We start from the raw sequence: 22881 nt of genomic DNA, 5'->3' as shown, positions 1-22881 counted from the left end.
ATTGTCTCTTTCAAAACTCTTTTTGCGCAATCTTTTTCTTTGCTCAAAACAACAGTAGACCCCCACTCCGGCAGACAATTATTGCACTCCTGTACGTGTTTAGCAATTTCAGAGTTTGAAGACCCGATCTTAACTGCCCTCATGTGTTCAAGCAGTCTCTCATTCAAGCACCTTTTTGTCTGCCCCACGTAGGTGAAATTGAGACGTTTTGTGTGTTGTCCCCTTCTTCGTCCGTCGTCTCCGGTTTTCAAAAATGTGTAACGAGAACTATATCAGAACTATATAAGATATATAAGAACATCCAAGCGCCATATAAGAAACTTGTGAGAAGTTTCTTATACGTTTCCAATATGGTTCTTAGATATCTGATATAATTCTTATATACTTCTTATATAGTTCTTATATTGTTCTTATATGTTCTTATATATCTTGTATGATTCTATGTGTTTATTGGACACGGGAAATTTCTCATAGAAATGATTTTTTTCACTATGGTTCGCGTCATTAATAGGGGGCACGATGTTCACAGTGCTTGATTTGTCAAAAGCGTACTTGCAACTCGAGATGAATGAGCAGCCGCAAGAACTATTGACCATCTACACACATCTGGGTCTGTTCCGTTCAAGACGCTTGCCGTTCCGGGTAGCTAGCGCGCCAGCCATATTCCAGTCTGTAATGGATCGGCTGTTGAAAGGGATGGAAGATACAGTGTGCTATCTTGACGACGTACTTATTGAGGGAGGAACAGAACGTCAGTGTTTGAAACGCACGAAGTAGGTGTTACAAACACTCAGTCACCATGGTATACATGTAAATGCTGACAAATGCCAGTTCCTTCAAAGCCGGGCTCGCTATTTGGGCCATGAGATTGACGAAGTCGGCATTCATCCGAGTAAAGAAAAAGTTGAAGCTATCTCGGAAGCTCCGGCACCCATCTCGGTGACAGAGCTAAAAGCTTTTTTGGGATCATACTTCGTTTCAGCTTCGGTCCAAGCGCGGCCGATGTTATGAGCCGAAGGGCCAATCAAACAGCGCAAAAAGCGCAGCGTCGTGGCGTGCTCTCTGTGCCTGATAGGACTAGCCGGCGGAGGAGTGCGCACAGAGACACGGCGAATATCGGCTGGTCCTATCAACTGCAGAAAGCACGCCCTGACGTTGTGCCTGTTTCGCTGTTTGATTGGCCCTTCGGCTCATAACATCGGCCGCGCACGGACCGAGGCTGAAACGAAGTATAGTAAATTTTCATACCAAGTTTCTGTCGGAGACGGCAATCGTTCTCGAGCCGCTGTACCAGCTTCTACGCAAGGAGGCAAAATGGGAATGGACAGAAGAATGCGGAAACAGTTTTCGTGAATGCAAATTGCTTTTAACTGACGAGACAGTCATAGCGCTCTATGATAGCGGTAAGCCCCTGCGCCTTACTTGTGATGCGTCAGCACACGGACTGGGGGCTGTGCTTGCACACGCCGACAACCAAGATGAGCGGCCTATAGCTTTCGCGTCACGCACACTCACGGCAGCCGAGAAGAACTATGCGCAGATGGAGCGCGAAGCGCTGGCCATAGTCTTCGGTATAAAAAAAGTGCCACAAGTGCTTATTCGGCCGCCAGTTTGAAATAGTACCTGACCATCAGTTCTTGACGCAGCTGTTCGATCCGAAAAGACATTCCAGTTAGTGGCAGTAGCCAGGGTGCAGCGGTGGAAAACTTTGTTGGCTTCATATCCGTATACTATCAGGTACAAAAGGGGACGGAGTCTGGGACATGCAGATGCTTTATCTCGACTTCCATTGGAAATGACGGCTGGTGAAGAGCAGCACATAATTTTTTTTTTCACCGCTAGCAGAAGTTCCGTTCATCGCACAGGAGGTGGCTGAAGCAACAGAAAAGGATGAATTGCTTAACGCAGTAAGGTTCATGACATGGCGAGGCTGGCCCAACGAAACCGAGGATAAGTATCGGCCGTATCTCAGCCGTCGTCACGAGCTTGCTATCGAGCAAGGATGTTTCTTGCGGAATTCCAGAGTCATCATTCCGCGTCGCTAAGGCCGAGCGTTTTATCACTCATGCAAGAAGGGCATCCCGGTATTAGCAAAATCAAAATGTTGGCTCGAAGTTGGATTTGCTGGCCCCAGCTTGACGTAGACTTAGAGGAAATGGTGCAGCGTTGTGAGGTGTGCCAAAGTATGCAAGGGTCAGCGCAGCCCATTCCGCTTCAACCGTGGCCAATAGCGGCAAATCCCTAGGGTTCACCTGGACTTTGAAGAAGTCGAGGGGAAGTCGCTGCTGCTGATGGCGGACACCTTCTCTATGTGGCTGGAGGTAAAGCTTATGAATACAACAACGGCGACTGCCGCGATGGAAGCGATAAGAAGTGTATTCACGGTGTACGGCCTTCCCAGGGTGATAGTAACATATAATGACCCGCAGTTCAGGTCACACGAGTTTAAATGCTCTGCGAAGGAGAATAGGGTTAGCCACCTATTCACACCACCATATCATGCCCAGTGAAATGGAGCATTAGAGAGGTCAGTGCAGACCAGACAAAAAAAACACTCTTGAAAGCCAAACTCGAAGACGAAAAATTGTGTTGTAAACGAACATTGCAGCACCGTGTCGACAATTTCTTCTTTTCATACCGAACAACTCCCCATTCGTTCACAGAAAAAGTGCCAAGTGAACTGTTTTTAGATCGGAAAATTCGGACGAGAATTTCTATGCTCAAACCATGCGCAGTGACGGCCTGGAAAGATGAAGTGGAACGAAACAAAACTAGGGCTAATAGGAGGTGAGGAACAAGCCGTGTATTTTCGCCGCGTCAGGAGGTATATGTGCGAACTGTGCGAAATGAAAAAGTGAATTGGCGGCCAGGCAAAATTCTAAGAGGAGTGTCAAATGTAACATTCTTGGTTCGCGTAGGAAGTGTAGTGAGGTTTTGTCATGCTGATCAACTCCGATGTAAAGTAGAGACGTCAAGGGCGACCTGATCCGATCTATTGCTGCCTGAAGAGGAGGAGGAGACTAACAAAAACGTGGGTAGGCAAGATTCTCCGGAAGAGGGGAGGGAAGAGGATCCGATTCTTTTCTTGTATCCGATTCCTCCTCAACAGCCAGAATGACCCGCTCCCCTATGGCAATCGTCTAGTACAAAGCAGAAGCCTGAGAGATACGGTTATTTTTAAGATATAATATATGTAATATATGTATCGTCTCCAAAATAAAGGAAGAGAAACGTTGCATATGTAGCCCAGCAGGGGGCTACAGCTGACCGGACGTAAAACGACAACACTGTGCATTGTGTATATAGAGGCCAACCCCAACCGGGGGACGCGTTCTGTGCTTCATGTCAGCAGCTGAGCTGCCGTTGTCACAATAAACCGGTCACAGACCAAGCCCGGTCTTGTTATTTCAACAATGGAGCGAAGTGAAGTCGTAATCTGGTGTATAGACGCTTTACACACGCGCCAGATTGAGCCGCCATAGCCGCCCTTCTCTTGTCTTATCGAGATGCCGAGCCACTGAAGCGGGCGTTGACGGGTCTTCACAAGGGCCTATGCTGGGCACAAGAACACAGTAGCATCTAAAATGGCAATAACCTGTCCTGCTGTGGTAATGATGAAGTGAAGCGAACGGAATAAGGGGGAACAAAAACTGAAGGTCAGTTATGGCGGCGCCCATGCACAGCTGCTGTAGAGCGTCTATAGGCTCCCGTTGGCTGGCTCGCGTCATCAAGGAACGATTCTCCCATTGGCTCTCGTGCGGCATAGTTCCAAGGGACGCCACCAGAGAAACCCTCTCCATGGCGGCGCAGCGCAAGCAACAGTCTGGCCGCCGTTAAGTGGTGCGGCGGTGCGGGCCTGGCCGCACAGGCACTTCACTCTGTGAAGGTGGATGACTAGCGAAGCTGTTTAGCACACGACACAAACGTGACAGAACTCTTTAACAAAGGTAAGAACACATTTATAGCATTGATCGGTGGTCATCGTGACGAAAGGTACGCTCACACAATTATTGTTGTCTTGATCGGTGGTCAATATTTCGCGTGGAAGACTATTGCCGTCCCGAGGAGCCGGAGGAAACTAGACACGCGCGACGTGACCATTACCCGGCGGAAAGTAGACATGCGCGACGGGACCGCCACCCCGGGAGAGCGGAAGGGAAGGAAACTAGGCACGCAAGCGCTTGGAACGACGACACAGAGAGGGCGCTGCGAGCGTAGTCACGGCCGACGCGGGTCCCACAGCGGCAAATCGTTGAGGAACCTTTATTATCCACCTGAAAGTCTACTGATCTTGAATATGGTGCCTATTAATAACTTCTCTACTGAAAATGCAAATCCAAGTGATGAGACGTAGAAGCTTTTGTAAGTAATGAAGGGAGTTTGCATCAAATTCAGGACCTGAGTTTTTGTTGACGCACCGGAAAATCCACGGAACCCTAGCCATAATTAGCTTCACTCTAAAATAATATTTGCCTGGACTGTTTCCCTTTAAACCCAGACTGAGCCGAAACCACGAGCGGATGGGGTAAATAAGACAGCCCCAAAAGCGCTTCTTTATGGTGTTTACGTGTTTCTCTATGTAGGAACGTGTTCTATCACTGCTGAATCAATCATTAAGAGAAAAGGCCTAGTTACTTGCGCTTTTGACGCTGCTTCATTATTTCCATCACTTCATAGCGTCGGCTGAAACCGAACTTCAGCTGAAATTAAGTAAAGGAAACTTCTCAACTGACTTTGATCTAGCAACGTTGGCGTTTTCGTCTATCCACTACGTTCTAGGCAGAGCCAGGCACTCGGACGCACGCGCGCGCTCACGTCTCCTCTCGCTCCGTTTCTCACCGCATTCGGTTCACCACACGGTGGAGGGCTGTCAGAGCTGGAGAACACAAAAGCATGCCCAAAGACTAAAAGCTCGAAGCCACAGCGCAATATCTGTGCTTGATTTGATGAGCCGGTGACCATACACAACCTGAACAAATTCCAAACACCGTGACGATGCGCTTTCGGCGCTGATTGATGATCTCCCTCAGCCCTTGTTGCGCTCTGGCTTGAAACGACGTACAGACAACTCCAGTGATCTACTTCCGCCATCTTTGTCGAGGCTGTAGAGCGTGTTATGGGAATGCGCACGACGCTGTGTATGCGTTCACGGCCTTGTGATTCAGCATTTTTTTCTTTGGTGATATGCTCTGGAGATTTGTATACAACATGTAAAATAACCGTTTTAGGGCAATTTAGACGGCCCGCAAAAATTGCTTCCACAACGTATCACGCTGTAATTTACTGCAGAGATGCAAGCAGGTGGTGGACGTTTACAGTGAAAAAATTGAAGAATTTACTTATCTTGTTCAAAAGACAAATACGGAAAACTGTTCTGGGCAATCTACGCCGCCGCTTCGCAGACGATGCACGGGTAGGGACAAGTTCTGCCGACAGATACCGTACGCCACGACTAGGGTCTGAAGCGGAAAAGTGACGCCATTCGTTCAGATCAGATCAGATCAGATTTATTTACTCAAAGGTATCCAAATTAAGATACATTACATGAGGGGACGGGCGAGGGAATAAATACAACATTCGATGCACAAAGAATAAAAAAAACGAACAGCGAAAAAATACAACAAAAACATTCACTGATCACACTTTACAAATGGGAATTAGAAATGTCGCGAAATTTATTGGTATCAGTTTCATGGACGATCTGAGTGGGCAAGGAATTCCAGTCGGCAATAGCAAGCAAAAAGGGGGGAAGTTTGAAATTTGTTAGTTCTGGAGAAGGAGAGGCTGAATTTTTAGTTGTTGTGGAAATGCTCAAGACACGTGCCGCACGCAACTTCTGGGAAGAACATCGCGTCTGAAATCTAGCTCAGTGCTGCGCTGTGCCGTCATGGTTTTTCCAAGGGCTGCATGTTGCACGTGGCTCGTGCATCGACGGACCTTGCGCTACTTTTGAGACCTGAAGGGGATTTACAAGGGACTAAAGCCCGCTGATGTGTTTGCGTTTGTTTTGCAAGTAGCGTCAAATACGCCAGTGCGCGAGGCCTGTGTCTCCAGCGGCCCTGGGAGCAAATGGCGGCGCAGCACTGAGGGGGGGGGGGGGGGGGGGATGTGGTGTATAAAACGGGAAAGGGGGTTTAATGACTATGCGAAATGTTATTCTCCAGGCAGGGAAAAGACTCGCATAGCCAAAGGGGAGAGGGAAGGAAAGGTGTGGATTGAGATGGGTTGAATAAAATATTTTAGCAGTTACTAGGGGAAAGCGCCAATCAAATCATTTGTAGGGTAGAGGGAAGGGAGGGGGGGGGGGGGGCAAATCGTTGCTAACACACGGCTAAAACATCGTTCAAAGTAAACGTTCGATAAAACGCGCAAGTGCCAACAGTCGCTCAATCGCTCCCAACATTCGGTCAATTGCACAAGTACAAGTCGCGCCGCTGCGAAGCGGCGGCGCGACTTGTGTTTCACAGCCGCAGTTCCGCAGTTCTGCCACAACACAGTTATGTTCACTGGAGTTTTGCATCATTGTCATGTCGCAAACGTGTGACGCGATCTTTACCGGTTTCCGAATTGCGCGCGGCAGTTAGAGGCGGTCTGAAATCTTAGTCACGTGCGCAAAACTCGAGCACTGCACGGAATATGACCCGCGCCCGTTGCTTGCCACCAGTAGGAAATAGCAGTTCCTTTGTTGTGGACACCTGTACCCCTGTCGCCCTTACCGAAGCTAGTAATGTTTTCCGTGCTTTCTCGTATTCCGGGCACTGCCATAGTATGTGATCGATGTCTTCAACGTCCCCGCACGCAGTGCAGTCGGCACTGCTTCTCTGAGAAGTCCGTCCAAAGCGATGCAATGGCTTCCTCGTGAACGCGCTATTAGTTCGGAGACGATGCAAAAGCGCTGCGTCTTTCCGCGTCAGTTTAGAGGTTGGGACTGGTACAGGGCCTTCTCCACTGGCTATCCCGGGATCGGGGTGTCTTTTCCTGAGATCGCGTGCGATGAGAAGGCGCGCCTCGTGGAAGCGTCGCAGGTTGTGCGTGGTAGTCGAGATGCTGTGTGCCCTTGTTGCCAGGGTATCTGCACGTTCATTTCCAAGAATTCCGCTGTGGGATGGCACCCACTGAAATAGCAGTCTCCAACCGTTGTCCTCTAGCTTTGTTGCTATGTGTGCAGCCTCCTGGGCGATCAAGGGAGCGTGCTCGGGGTTGGCGATGTGAACTAGCGCACTTCGGGAATCGGTTAGTATCACAGCCTTACCGATTGCAGGACGTTCCTGCAGTGCCGTAAGTGCCAGAAGAATCGCAACCGTCTCCGCTGTTGTAGAGGACGTCCCGATGTTCAAGAGAACCGCATTTTCAGTTGATATTGCGGGGATCGTGTATGCCGCGGTTGCAGTTTCTCTCTTCTTGTCAACTGAGCCGTCTGTGTAGACCTCAAGATGTTCAACGTATTCATTTTCGAGAGCCACTGCGACAGCTGTGCGGGCGACAGTTGGGTGAATATCTTTTTTCCGAGGCAGGTCTGGAAGTGTTTCACGCACGTCTAGCGGTGGGCGTATGGAGTGTGGGGGACGTGAAGAATATAAAACTCCAGGGCTTCCGATGTTACGCTGAAATTGTGCAGCTAGTCGACCAAGATGCGACAGTGGTCGTTTCAGCAGGTTGGCAAGAATGTATTGTGCCGACGGGGTCGTGTACATTCGCACTAGGGAATGCATTGCCACTCTTTCCTCTCGTAAGATGATTGGCTCTTCTTGTACCTCCGCAAGCGTTGCCACGTTTTTCGCGTATGGGGGAAGTCCCAAACAGAATCGTAAAGCGACACGGTGAAAACGTTCGAGCGCGTCTAGCTGGGGTCGCCTGATATTGACGAATGGTAGTGCGTATAGGAGCTTCGATTGGAGAAGACCTTTGTAGAGTGTCAGCAAACCATCCGGTGGGATACTTCTCTGGCCGTATGCACGGAAGCTCCGGAGGACGCCCAGGAGCTGTCGACACTGTCCTAAGAGTCTTTTAACTGCAGGCCGCCATGTCGCGAGGTCATCGATTAAAAGGCCCAGGTAGAGGTGGGACCTACTCCTTGCGATTTCTACGCCGTCGAGTGTAATTTTGACGGTCTGTCGCCTGCTCCTGTTGGTGTAGAGGAGAGCGGTCTTTGAAGCAGATAATGTCAGTCCCAGACGAGAAATTTCTTTTGCTGTTTTATCCAGAGCAAACTGAAGAATTTGCCCAGTCATGTGTGCCTGGTTGCTTAACCCAACCGTCCAAATTGCGACATCATCCGCATAAATAGCGATGCTTGTCCGTGGCGTAAGTGGATATGTCATTGGCGGAAGCACAGCAGGTAGTGACGCCATTGCCAAATTGAAAAGAAAAGGACTTATCACGCTTCCCTGCGGTACTCCTTGGCTCACATATCTTGGGGCACTTGTTGTTCCCCGGACGTTTACAATAAGGGTCCTGTTTTGAAGAAATGCACGGATATAAGCGTAAGCTATACCTGCGATGCCGAAGAGAGTGAGTTGGTGGAGGATGGTGGCATGAGGTAGAGCGTCGAAAGCCTTGTGGATGTCCAAGAAGGCACAGTACATCGTTTTCCCAGCAGCCCGCGCTTCTTCGAAAGATGTTGCTACTTCTCCTATGGCGTCGACCGTAGAGCGATGTGTCCTGAAACCAGACAGTTGGTCAGGAAGTGTCTTGTTGGTGGCAAGTTCCCACGTGAGACGGCGAAGAACGAGGCGCTCAAGGAGTTTACCGACGCAACTTGTCAAGGAGATAGGCCTGTACGATGACAGCAACGCGTGAGGTTTACCAGGCTTCGGGATCGGAATCACATGGGAGACTTTCCAGACAGCCGGGAGTTCTGCGGTGCGCCACACCTTGTTTAGTTCCTCCAGGAGGGCGGGATGGTGACTCTTATCTAAGTTTCGCAGTGCCTGATATGTCACTCCATCAGGTCCAGGAGCGCTGCGCTTCGTGCACTTCCGTAGCGCGTATTCTAGTTCGCCTCTGGTGAAGTCGTTATCTAGCTGCATGGGGGCGCAGGCATCGGACGGGCGAGTTTCTGGCTCTCGGTATCCTGGGGGTAGCGGAATAGCTTTTGAAAATTCATCCGCCAATAGTTCCACCGTTTCCTGCAGAGGCTTTTGAAGTGCAACGGCGAGTCCGGATATGGGGCGTTGAATCTGCTTTGCGGAAGACAACGCCTTTGCTATTTTCCATGCTTTAGAAAGGCCGCCAGCCGATCCGAAGGAGGCGCAGAGTTGTCCCCATTGCTTTCGTTGAAGACGAATTGTATGTCGACGAAATTTGGCATCAATCTTGTGGTGAGTATTCCAATCTTTTGGATCTTTTGTTCTTCGTGCCTTCCTGGCCTGGACCTCCGCGCGGCGCGGAGGTTCAAGCCAGGAAGTGCCTTCCTGGCTTGAACCTCCGCGCCGCGCGCCGTGCCGGCGCGCGGCGCGGAGGTTCAAGTATACCAGGTCTGGCGCTGGCCTCCAGAGTGGCACCTTTATCGTCCTCGTCGAGAGACTAAGAGCATTGGCGATTGCTATGATTGGGTCCTTCAGAGGACCTGCTGCTAGGGCTCTGTCAAGGTGCCGTCGGTACATGTCCCAGTTTGTGACCCTGCATCGTCTGTACTTCGATTTACTAGCGTTGGGAGATACAATGTTGATAGGAATATGGTCACTGCCCCATGAGTCGGGTTGTGGAGTCCAGTTGGCAGCTACATCCGGTGGGGCAAAGGATAGATCAAGAACACTGTCGTTTATACCTCGGCGAACATATGTTTCTGTGCCGTCGTTTAATGCTTCTAGGTGAAGCGAAGACGTGACACACTCGAGCGATCTGCCTCTTGCAGTAGTTCGCCTGTCACCCCAGGCAGAGTTATGTGCGTTAAAATCACCGCAGAGCATCAAATGGCCAGGGCATTTAAGCGCTATCTTATTTAAATCTCCCGCGTCCCAGCTGTTAGCACGCCCAGGAGCGACATATGCAGAAATTATAGTGAAGAGCTCGCCTCGGACTTCAATCGTGGCAGCTGCAAATTCCGCTTTCTCTGTGGTGAACGATGAAAGATCAACCGGGTTGTGTGCTAGTCCTGCGGTCACAAGGAGCGCTGCTCGAGAACGACCTCCCTTTCGCGCTGGCGTACTGTGGTGAATGACGTAAGGGAAACGCCTGAAGTCGCCCGGTCGCGTCATCGGTTCTTGGATGGCCAGGACGTCAGCAGGAGAATGGATCAGGTGCTGTCGTAGGTCGGGAAGACGCCTTCGAAGGCCACGCGCGTTCCATTGGAGGATGGATAGACAGGTTAGGTGGGTATTTCTTCGTCCATGACGTGCAGCACGCACAGACACTGCCGGGGTCGCTCTGATCGAGTCTTGTGCATGAGAGGAGGATGGCACTAACATCCTTCAAAAAGGGGAAGCAGAGCTTGTATCATGGTAGTTATTGTCGTTGCCCAGGACGTTTTGAGGCTTCTAAGTAGGGTGAGAGCGATATTGACTGCTGCCTTGACTAAAGGAATCCATCCTGCAGAGTCCCCGGAACTTGACGGCTTCGCATCCGCCTCCCTTACTTGACGGCGCTGGCGCACAGTTGATAGCTGCAAATCAGACTGAAGTGTCTCAAGGGGTGGTGCTTCCGACACAGCAGGCATTTTTATACCCTGTGATGTTGAGCCTCGTCGAACTCCTTGAGATTTTGGTGCCTTGGGCTTAGTTCCCTTGAGAACCGACGCATATGGTATTGCCAAAGCTGTCGGCTTTTTCGAGTGTTCGTTCTTGTTCCCTGCAATGTCCTTGAAGCCAGAAGCACCAGCCAGCTCTTTCGTGACACTGCTGTCAGCAGGAGTGAACTCAAGTGCCGGAAAAAGTTCCTCGTGTTCTAAGGCTGTATTGGCAGCGTGGAAGTCCACCGAGTTTGCCTTCGAATAGGTTTGAATTGTTTCAACCTCTCTTCCTCTCGGACAGGACCGTGCTGTGGCCTCGTGGTTTTGCCCACAGTTCACACATTTCGCAGACAATGACAGGCATGTGCTGTCCGTTTGGTCGTGATGTTGTGCGCAGTGTCTACATGTTTTCGGGCGTTTGCAAGCCACCTGTTTGTGACCAAAACCAAAGCAATTAAAGCATTGGATTGGTCGGGCCTTGAATGGAGACACCGGGTGGCGCACATGCCCTAGCAGAACGTAGGATGGGAGTCGGCTTCCACGGAACGTTACTTTTACAGAGCTGATGTTTCCGAGCCGTCGTACGCTGCCAATCTCTGCATCCGCCCTCAAATTTGAAGTGATATCTTCAATAGAAAGTTCCTTGTCGACGCTATGAATCAGTCCGACAACAGTTGGTCCAGCCAAGGGGGAATAGGAAAGTACAGGAATGCTGCAAAGTGTTGTCATGCTCTGTAACTTCTTGGCAGCTTCTTCATTTAGCGCATCAACTGCAATGAGGTTTAGTCGATGGTTAAACCGAACCTCGCGAACGCATTTGGGGAATTCTTTTTCTAATGCATTTGATACCTTCAGGCTACTGAGATCTGTAAGCACCGTTTCGGCTTTCCCAGGAGCGAATATTACCGTGAGCCCCTCTTTGTCAGGCTTTAGCCGTATAATCGTGTCCGAGCTCGAAGCAGACAGGCTGTTTGTGAGTCGCGTTCTTTTTCTGGTTCGAACTTCGTGCCATATGCCTCCAGCGTCGTTTTCGTGGTCCATGTCGTCAATTTCAGTTGAGGACGATGTCCTCGATAGATAAGAAGAACCAGGTTGTCCTTCCATCGGTGTCATTGAGGGCGCTCCATCTGTTGCATGCTGTGCAGGTGTTATGCTAAGCGCCATATTTTCGACGTCGGTGACGTTTCGTTGGGCCGATGTCATGACGGGTCACATCTATGGGGAGCAGCGATGGAAGGCTGCAATTCCTTCGAGGTGCGTCTGCTTCTATACGGCGTTTGGGACACTGATATATATATATACCTAGTTCGCAAATATTTACAGGTATCTGGAGACTACAAGGCAAAAGAATTATCGAAATTACCGGGAGCGGAAGATTTGGCGTTCCTCATACAAAACACTTCGTCGTCTTCCCCCGCGCAGCACTGAAATGAGCGGCCCTTGGAAGCGAATGGCGACGGTAGTACCACTCGCATCACGTGTCTCGCGCGTTTCCACTACAATGGTTGGCGACACTTGTAACCGTGAATTTTATCGAGGGACCTTACAAGGGACTGCCGGACGATTTGGGTTCTTTTTACGGGATCGTCTGCTATAATTATAATGCAATTAAATGCAAAGGTGCAAGCGAGCTGGACAAGAATGACGAAAGTAATCCCTGGAGAAGGGGAAGAAGAGGGACAAAGGACAAACATAAATCTCCAAACACAGCTAGGTGACCGGTGAGCGGCCGAAAAAATCCGCCTGGTCCGGGTATCGAACCCGGGACCTCTCCATTACAGGTCTAACCCCTGGTTAGCTCAGTTGGTAGAGCGCTCCACCAATAAAGAAAAAAAAAAAGTAGAGCGCTCCACCTGTAATGGAGAGGTCCCGGGTTCGATACCCGGACCAGGCGGATTTTTTCGGTCGCTCACCAGTCACCTAGCTGTGTTTGGAGATTTATGTTTGTCCTTTGTCCCTCTTGTTCCCCTTCTCCTGGGATTACTTTCGTCATCGTCTGCTATCATAACCCGAATCGCGGGGCCGTCCCTCGCACTCTGGTCGCTCGACGTGGCATACGCCATCTGCCGACAGAACTTGTCCCTACGCGTGCATTGTCTGCGATGTGGCGGCGTAGAATGCCCATAACAAATTTCCGTATCTCTTTTTTTTTTTTTAACGAGCTAAGTTTATTCTTTGATTTCCTAACTCTAAACTTCCATCACCTGCTTGCACCTCTGTTGTAAATTGCAGCGCCCTACTTTGATAAACTGATTTTTGCGGGCCGTCTAAATTGCCTTAAAATCGTTAGTTTACATGCTGTATAATATCTGTGAAAACAATGCTCTTCGTTTTTTTTTTATCAGGAAGTTTAAAATCACATGCTACACTTCATATCTACACACGATGTCGATTGTAACAAAGTTGAAGGATTTCCAGATTCATGCTTCTGAAAGTCTGAAAGTCGATAAATAATCTGCGTCGCCAAGCCTCCGATAACCAATAGACCGTTTGCTATAGAAGGTATTCACTGGACGCCATATTTGAGAGCGATGTTTAGAGCGCATGCTCAGAACGAGCTCGCATTAATAGCCTGCTATGACCGGCAACCTTGATGGTGCTAAATGCAAGCTCCAAAAGGACTGCCGGAGCTCGCCGCCAGCACGCGCTCAGCAGCAGCGCACACGGATATGGCCGCCAGTGAATACTCCCTATAATACCCAAGCATCAAGGAGAATGCAGGGGTTGGTGTTCCACGCGCCACACGCGCACGCCTTCCCCGTATAAAAGATTCGAAGTAAATAACTAAAATAAAGTGGCGACGAGCGCGCGTGCAAGATGCCAATTGTATTAGGTATTTGCTTTAGAATAGTAACTACTGCTGTAGCCAGCCCGTGCGGCGCGTGGAACACCAATCCCTGCATTCTCCTTGGTCGGTTGGTAATTTAGCTACAGTGTACTAGAATTACAGTGTACTAGAATACTTGGGTAGTGTTGGGACCGGAGCGGCTCGGCAACGGGAGCTCGTGAGGGCGCGTGTATTGACAGTTCGTGGCGGCGCTGTAGTCGAGTTATCCGGCTCGCGCAGCCCGCCTTTTTTTTTTTCTTTTTCTTTTTTTCTCTTTGAGCGGTGCATGTAGCGAAAGCTAGGAGCGCGAGCTCATAGCGTTGGCAGCTGCCCTTGGTGCACGGGAGCTCGTGCCGCCGAGATGTGCCCTAGAGCAAGGAGCTCGCGCTTGTAGCCTTTCCTGCGGTACAACACAAGGTGAAACAGAGTATAGGGCACGTAAAAAAAATCGGTATTTTCAAATTTTTTTTTTTTTTTTTAATTTTTGCGGTAGGAAAAGGGTTAATGAAATGTTTGATGGGCCATGTTGCAATTGCAGCTTTAAAGGGAGCCATCATTAAAGGCCAACCTAATTTAAAAAGTTCGCGAACAAACAACGAGCTTTGGGCGAAAGTAACAAGGCGCTCGTTTTTGTTGTGTTTGTCCGTCCATTTTCGTTTCTTCCTCAAGCTTAATTATCTCTACTAACCCGCTCGTTCTGTCCTGAGATATTCATCGCTAAAATTTTGCCTTTCTTCACTTAATTAAAAAAACTGCGCGCTGAAAGCACGAATGAGGTTGTGCTGATATTGATGCGTAGAAAAATGACGCAGTTGTTTCTGTCCCCTCGTCACTAACTCGAGAGCGTTTCTTTGGTGGACTCGCCGGCGCCACACATCAAGACGACTAAGTTACTATTCTACGTATTATTTTCATAACGCGGTTTCTGAATCAAGCGAAGAAAGGCAAACTTTTACTATTAATTTTGCGAACCTCGTTGCCTTTTCGCCAATTGTCGAAATTGTGTTTCCCTTTAATAATGACTCCCTTTAAAACTGCAATTGCACCATGGCCAATTAAGCCGTTAATAAACAAGTTAGCTAACAGATCTTGGTTCATTATTAAACGTTGCAACGGTTATTCACCCATTCATTATCCACCGAGCCCTACAGATATAACGAAAGACGGGATCCACATATCTGCCACATCCTTTTTTTGTAAAACATGTAAAGTTCTGTAAAGAATAAAACAAAAAAACACCCTGAATGTCTGCGTAAACCAGATACACCCCCTGTGGAACCATGGGTCTTTCCCTTCGAATACCCAGCTCAGGCGAGACTTACCTGGTTGTCAGAAAGCAGTTGTCGGTTAAATGTATTGTTGTGAGCGTGTAGGTTTCAGATGGTTTACCCTCAAGAGGATAATGCGCTGCATATTGTAACCATGTATGCGCTGCACATTGTAGCACATATTTCAATGCCGTGCTGTAAACTATTACAACTTTTTCCTTGCCTGATCTACATGTTCTCATGTTTTCTGCTCAAAAGGATGTGAAATAGTTTCTTGTTTTTTTTAATCTTATAAAGCATTACTTGTTCAGCCCACATTGTCTCAGTTTTTGGACTTAAGTTAAATTTTAAAACGCGTGACAAAAATTGTCACGGCTTATAAGCCATTTCTTAGAAGTGAACGTCGGGTGATTCTCGGATGGTCGTGGCAGCCACGAAGAAATAGAAGATTTTCACCCCTTTGCGACCGTCGCTTGGGTGGTTCGTCGCATAAATGGACACAAGAATGAGTGACAAGTGAAGCGAGCTGATTAAGGTCAAGAAAAAGAAGACGGGCAGAAAAGAAGACAGAGAAGTTAACCTGGGGTATTAAAAACATACTAAAACAATCTCGAACTTTAGTATGCGCCGTTTCGTTCCGTTATAAAATAAGATAAGAAAAAAAAAAAACTGCTTCCGAGTTTTAGATATCCCTTTCAAATATCTAATGTTCGGCATTTGCGACCATGGAAATGGGCATTTCATTTAAAATGCTCACCATCCGACAAACCGAAACCGCTTCTTTAAAGTCGCAATTGTTTTTATGTAAAGGAAGGGTAACGTAGCTTGTACCGTCCAACACATAGAAGCATCATGTTGCTAACGATCGTGCCACAGCGTAAATGATGCCGCGGTACGACCGCTGGCATATGGCAGCTGTGTCAGAAATCCTATGTGCACTCCACCAAAGCGGCACCAAAGATTCATATTTTCGCGCGTACAGCCGCGCATGCGCACACCTTCTGGATAACGCGCCGGTGTCGACACCTGTCGCGATCAATACCCCGCGCTTCACGCGAGCCCCTTCGGTCCCAACACTACCCAAGTATTCTAGTACAGTGTACTAGAATACTTGGGTATGGCAGATCGTAGCTGTGTCAGAAATCCTATGTGCACTCCACCAAAGCGGCACCAAAGATTCATATTTTCGCACGTGCAGCCGCGCATGCGCACACCTTCTGGATAACGCGCCGGTGTCGACACCTGTCGCGATCAATACCACGCGCTTCACGCGAGCCCCTTCGGTCCCAACACTACCCAAGTATTCTAGTACAGTGTACTAGAATACTTGGGTATGGCAGATCGTAGCTGTGTCAGAAATCCTATGTGCACTCCACCAAAGCGGCACCAAAGATTCATATTTTCGCGCGTGCAGCCGCGCATGCGCACACCTTCTGGATAACGCGCCGGTGTCGACACCTGTCGCGATCAATACCACGCGCTTCACGCGAGCACCTTCGGTCCCAACACTACCCAAGTATTCTAGTACAGTGTACTAGAATACTTGGGTATGGCAGATCGTAGCTGTGTCAGAAATCCTATGTGCACTCCACCAAAGCGGCACCAAAGATTCATATTTTCGCACGTGCAGCCGCGCATGCGCACACCTTCTGGATAACGCGCCGGTGTCGACACCTGTCGCGATCAATACCACGCGCTTCACGCGAGCCCCTTCGGTCCCAACACTACCCAAGTATTCTAGTACAGTGTACTAGAATACCTGGGTATGGCAGATCGTAGCTGTGTCAGAAATCCTATGTGCACTCCACCAAAGCGGCACCAAAGATTCATATTTTCGCGCGTGCAGCCGCGCATGCGCACACCTTCTGGATAACGCGCCGGTGTCGACACCTGTCGCGATCAATACCACGCGCTTCACGCGAGCACCTTCGGTCCCAACACTACCCAAGTATTCTAGTACAGTGTACTAGAATACTTGGGTATGGCAGATCGTAGCTGTGTCAGAAATCCTATGTGCACTCCACCAAAGCGGCACCAAAGATTCATATTTTCGCACGTGCAGCCGCGCATGCGCACACCTTCTGGATAACGCGCCGGTGTCGACACCTGTCGCGATCAATACCACGCGCTTCACGCGAGCCCCTTCGGTCCCAACACTACCCAAGTATTCTAGTACAGTGTACTAGAATACCTGGGTATGGCTGATAGTAGCTGTGTCAGAAATCCTATGTGCACTTCACCAAAGCGGCACCAAAGATTCATATTTTCGCACGTGCAGCCGCGCATGCGCACACCTTCTGGATAACGCGCCGGTGTCGACACCTGTCGCGATCAATACCACGCGCTTCACGCGAGCCCCTTCGGTCCCAACACTAAGCAAGTATTCTAGTACAGTGTACTAGAATACCTGGGTATGGCTGATAGTAGCTGTGTCAGAAATCCTATGTGCACTTCACCAAAGCGGCACCAAAGGTTCATATTTTCGCGCGTGCAGCCGCGCATGCGCACACCTTCTGGATAACGCGCCGGTGTCGACACCTGTCGCGATCAATACCACGCGCTTCACGCGAGCCCCTTCGGTCCCAACACTACCCAAGTATTCTAGTACAGTGTACTAGAATACTTGGGTATGGCAGATCGTAGCTGTGTCAGAAATCCTATGTGCACTCCACCAAAGCGGCACCAAAGATTCATATTTTCGCACGTGCAGCCGCGCATGCGCACACCTTCTGGATAACGCGCCGGTGTCGACACCTGTCGCGATCAATACCACGCGCTTCACGCGAGCCCCTTCGGTCCCAACACTACCCAAGTATTCTAGTACAGTGTACTAGAATACCTGGGTATGGCTGATAGTAGCTGTGTCAGAAATCCTATGTGCACTTCACCAAAGCGGCACCAAAGATTCATATTTTCGCACGTGCAGCCGCGCATGCGCACACCTTCTGGATAACGCGCCGGTGTCGACACCTGTCGCGATCAATACCACGCGCTTCACGCGAGCCCCTTCGGTCCCAACACTACCCAAGTATTCTAGTACAGTGTACTAGAATACCTGGGTATGGCTGATAGTAGCTGTGTCAGAAATCCTATGTGCACTTCACCAAAGCGGCACCAAAGATTCATATTTTCGCACGTGCAGCCGCGCATGCGCACACCTTCTGGATAACGCGCCGGTGTCGACACCTGTCGCGATCAATACCACGCGCTTCACGCGAGCCCCTTCGGTCCCAACACTACCCAAGTATTCTAGTACAGTGTACTAGAATACCTGGGTATGGCTGATAGTAGCTGTGTCAGAAATCCTATGTGCACTCCACCAAAGCGGCACCAAAGATTCATATTTTCGCGCGTACAGCCGCGCATACGCACACCTTCTGGATAACGCGCCGGTGTCGACACCTGTCGCGATCAATACCACGCGCTTCACGCGAGCCCCTTCGGTCCCAACACTACCCAAGTATTCTAGTACAGTGTACTAGAATACCTGGGTATGGCTGATAGTAGCTGTGTCAGAAATCCTATGTGCACTTCACCAAAGCGGCACCAAAGATTCATATTTTCGCGCGTGCAGCCGCGCATGCGCACACCTTCTGGATAACGCGCCGGTGTCGACACCTGTCGCGATCAATACCACGCGCTTCACGCGAGCCCCTTCGGTCCCAACACTACCCAAGTATTCTAGTACAGTGTACTAGAATACTTGGGTATGGCAGATCGTAGTTGTGTCAGAAATCCTATGTGCACTTCACCAAAGCGGCACCAAAGGTTCATATTTTCGCACGTGCAGCCGCGCATGCGCACACCTTCTGGATAACGCGCCGGTGTCGACACCTGTCGCGATCAATACCACGCGCTTCACGCGAGCCCCTTCGGTCCCAACACTACCTAAGTATTCTAGTACAGTGTACTAGAATACCTGGGTATGGCTGATAGTAGCTGTGTCAGAAATCCTATGTGCACTCCACCAAAGCGGCACCAAAGATTCATATTTTCGCGCGTGCAGCCGCGCATGCGCACACCTTCTGGATAACGCGCCGGTGTCGACACCTGGCGCGATCAATACCACGCGCTTCACGCGAGCCCCTCCGGTCCCAACACTACCCAAGTATTCTAGTACATTCTAGTACATTCTAGTATATTCTAGTACATTATTCTACACCTTCTGGATAACGCGCCAGTGTCGACACCTGTCGCGATCAATACCACGCGCTTCACGCGAGCCCCGCCGGTCCCAACACTACCCAAGTATTCTAGTACAGTGTACTAGAATACTTGGGTATGGCAGATCGTAGCTGTGTCAGAAATACGATGTGCACTCCACCAAAGCGGCACCAAAGATTCACATTTTTATCACGTGCAGCCGCGCATGCGCACACCTTCTGGATAACGCGCCGATGTCGACACCTGTCGCGATCAATACCACGCGCTTCACGCGAGCCCCTCCGGTCCCAACACTACCCAAGTATTCTAGTACATTCTAGTACATTCTAGTACATTCTAGTACATTATTCTACACCTTCTGGATAACGCGCCAGTGTCGACACCTGTCGCGATCAATACCACGCGCTTCACGCGAGCCCCTCCGGTCCCAACACTACCCAAGTATTCTAGTACAGTGTACTAGAATACTTGGGTATGGCAGATCGTAGCTGTGTCAGAAATCCGATGTGCACTCCACCAAAGCGGCACCAAAGATTCACATTTTTATCACGTGCAGCCGCGCATGCGCACACCTTCTGGATAACGCGCCGATGTCGACACCTGTCGCGATCAATACCACGCGCTTCACGCGAGCCCCTCCGGTCCCAACACTACCCAAGTATTCTAGTACATTCTAGTACATTCTAGTACATTCTAGTACATTATTCTACACCTTCTGGATAACGCGCCAGTGTCGACACCTGTCGCGATCAATACCACGCGCTTCACGCGAGCCCCTCCGGTCCCAACACTACCCAAGTATTCTAGTACAGTGTACTAGAATACTTGGGTATGGCAGATCGTAGCTGTGTCAGAAATCCGATGTGCACTCCACCAAAGCGGCACCAAAGATTCACATTTTTATCACGTGCAGCCGCGCATGCGCACACCTTCTGGATAACGCGCCGATGTCGACACCTGTCGCGATCAATACCACGCGCTTCACGCGAGCCCCTCCGGTCCCAACACTACCCAAGTATTCTAGTACAGTGTACTAGAATACTTGGGTATGGCAGATCGTAGCTGTGTCAGAAATCCGATGTGCACTCCACCAAAGCGGCACCAAAGATTCACATTTTTATCACGTGCAGCCGCGCATGCGCACACCTTCTGGATAACGCGCCGATGTCGACACCTGTCGCGATCAATACCACGCGCTTCACGCGAGCCCCTCCGGTCCAAACACTACCCAAGTATTCTAGTACATTCTAGTACATTCTAGTACATTATTCTACACCTTCTGGATAACGCGCCAGTGTCGACACCTGTCGCGATCAATACCACGCGCTTCACGCGAGCCCCTTCGGTCCCAACACTACCCAAGTATTCTAGTACATTCTAGTACATTCTAGTACATTATTCTGCACCTTCTGGATAACGCGCCGGTGTCGACACCTGTCGCGATCAATACCACGCGCTTCACGCGAGCCCCTCCGGTCCCAACACTACCCAAGTATTCTAGTACAGTGTACTAGAATACTTAGGTATGGCAGATCGTAGCTGTGTCAGAAATCCTATGTGCACTCCACCAAAGCGGCATCAAAGATTCATATTTTCGCGCGTGCAGCCGCGCATGCGCACACCTTCTGGATAACGCGCCGATGTCGACACCTGTCGCGATCAATACCACGCGCTTCACGCGAGCCATTCCGGTCCCAACACTACCCAAGTATTCTAGTACATTCTAGTACATTCTAGTACATTATTCTACACCTTCTGGATAACGCGCCGGTGTCGACACCTGTCGCGATCAATACCACGCGCTTCACGCGAGCCCCTCCGGTCCCAACACCACCCAAGTATTCTAGCACATTCTAGTACATTCTAGTACATTATTCTGCACCTTCTGGATAACGCGCCGGTGTCGACACCTGTCGCGATCAATACCACGCGCTTCACGCGAGCCCCTTCGGTCCCAACACTACCCAAGTATTCTAGTACAGTGTACTAGAATACTTGGGTATGGCCGATCGTAGCTCTGTCAGAAATCCTATGTGCACTCCACCAAAGCGGCACCAAAGATTCATATTTTCGCACGTGCAGCCGCGCATGCGCACACCTTCTGGATAACGCGCCGGTGTCGACACTTGTCGCGATCAATACCACGCGCTTCACGCGAGCCCCTTCGGTCCCAACACTACCCAAGTATTCTAGTACAGTGTACTAGAATACTTGGGTATGGCAGATCGTAGTTGTGTCAGAAATCGTATGTGCACTCCACCAAAGCGGCACCAAAGATTCATATTTTCGCACGTGCAGCCGCGCATGCGCACACCTTCTGGATAACGCGCCGGTGTCGACACCTGTCGCGATCAATACCACGCGCTTCACGCGAGCCCCTTCGGTCCCAACACTACCCAAGTATTCTAGTACAGTGTACTAGAATACTTGGGTATGGCAGATCGTAGTTGTGTCAGAAATCGTATGTGCACTCCACCAAAGCGGCACCAAAGATTCATATTTTCGCACGTGCAGCCGCGCATGCGCACACCTTCTGGATAACGCGCCGGTGTCGACACCTGTCGCGATCAATACCACGCGCTTCACGCGAGCCCCTTCGGTCCCAACACTACCCAAGTATTCTAGTACATTCTAGTACATTCTAGTACATTATTCTACACCTTCTGGATAACGCGCCGGTGTCGACACCTGTCGCGATCAATACCACGCGCTTCACGCGAGCCCCTCCGGTCCCAACACTACCCAAGTAATCTAGTACATTCTAGTACATTCTAGTACATTATTCTACACCTTCTGGATAACGCGCCGGTGTCGACACCTGTCGCGATCAATACCACGCGCTTCACGCGAGCCCCTCCGGTCCCAACACTACCCAAGTATTCTAGCACATTCTAGTACATTCTAGTACATTATTCTACACCTTCTGGATAACGCGCCGGTGTCGACACCTGTCGCGATCAATACCACGCGCTTCACGCGAGCCCCTCCGGTCCCAACACTACCCAAGTATTCTTGTACATTCTAGTACATTCTAGTACATTATTCTACACCTTCTGGATAACGCGCCGGTGTCGACACCTGTCGCGATCAATACCACGCGCTTCACGCGAGCCCCTTCGGTCCCAACACTACCCAAGTATTCTAGTACATTCTAGTACATTCTAGTACATTATTCTACACCTTCTGGATAACGCGCCGGTGTCGACACCTGTCGCGATCAATACCACGCGCTTCACGCGAGCCCCTCCGGTCCCAACACTACCCAAGTATTCTAGTACATTCTAGTACATTCTAGTACATTATTCTACACCTTCTGGATAACGCGCCCGTGTCGACACCTGTCGCGATCAATACCACGCGCTTCACGCGAGCCCCTCCGGTCCCAACACTACCCAAGTATTCTAGTACATTCTAGTACATTCTAGTACATTATTCTACACCTTCTGGATAACGCGCCGGTGTCGACACCTGTCGCGATCAATACCACGCGCTTCACGCGAGCCCCTCCGGTCCCAACACTACCCAAGTATTCTAGTACATTCTAGTACATTCTAGTACATTATTCTACACCTTCTGGATAACGCGCCGGTGTCGACACCTGTCGCGATCAATACCACGCGCTTCACGCGAGCCCCTTCGGTCCCAACACTACCCAAGTATTCTAGTACATTCTAGTACATTCTAGTACATTATTCTACACCTTCTGGATAACGCGCCGGTGTCGACACCTGTCGCGATCAATACCACGCGCTTCACGCGAGCCCCTCCGGTCCCAACACTACCCAAGTATTCTTGTACATTCTAGTACATTCTAGTACATTATTCTACACCTTCTGGATAACGCGCCGGTGTCGACACCTGTCGCGATCAATACCACGCGCTTCACGCGAGCCCCTCCGGTCCCAACACTACCCAGTATTCTAGAACATTCTAGTACATTCTAGTACATTATT

At 49.9% G+C, this 22881-nt stretch overlaps 1 non-coding gene and 1 pseudogene across 1 annotated transcript; one reads left to right on the top strand and one right to left on the bottom strand.

The window, feature by feature from the left end:
* The window catches only part of LOC120849831, a 396720-nt pseudogene that overhangs the window by 120748 nt on the left and 253091 nt on the right, over positions 1-22881 (bottom strand).
* Trnai-aau lies at positions 12458-12563 on the top strand. The gene is made up of 2 exons: positions 12458-12494; positions 12528-12563. It is a non-coding gene; the product is annotated as a tRNA-Ile (tRNA).

The sequence above is a fragment of the Ixodes scapularis genome, unplaced genomic scaffold (assembly GCF_016920785.2).
Source record: "Ixodes scapularis isolate PalLabHiFi unplaced genomic scaffold, ASM1692078v2 PGA_scaffold2__306_contigs__length_199485367, whole genome shotgun sequence".
Classification (NCBI taxonomy): Eukaryota; Metazoa; Arthropoda; class Arachnida; order Ixodida; family Ixodidae; genus Ixodes; species Ixodes scapularis.
This window is presented reverse-complemented; position numbering and strand designations above follow the sequence as displayed.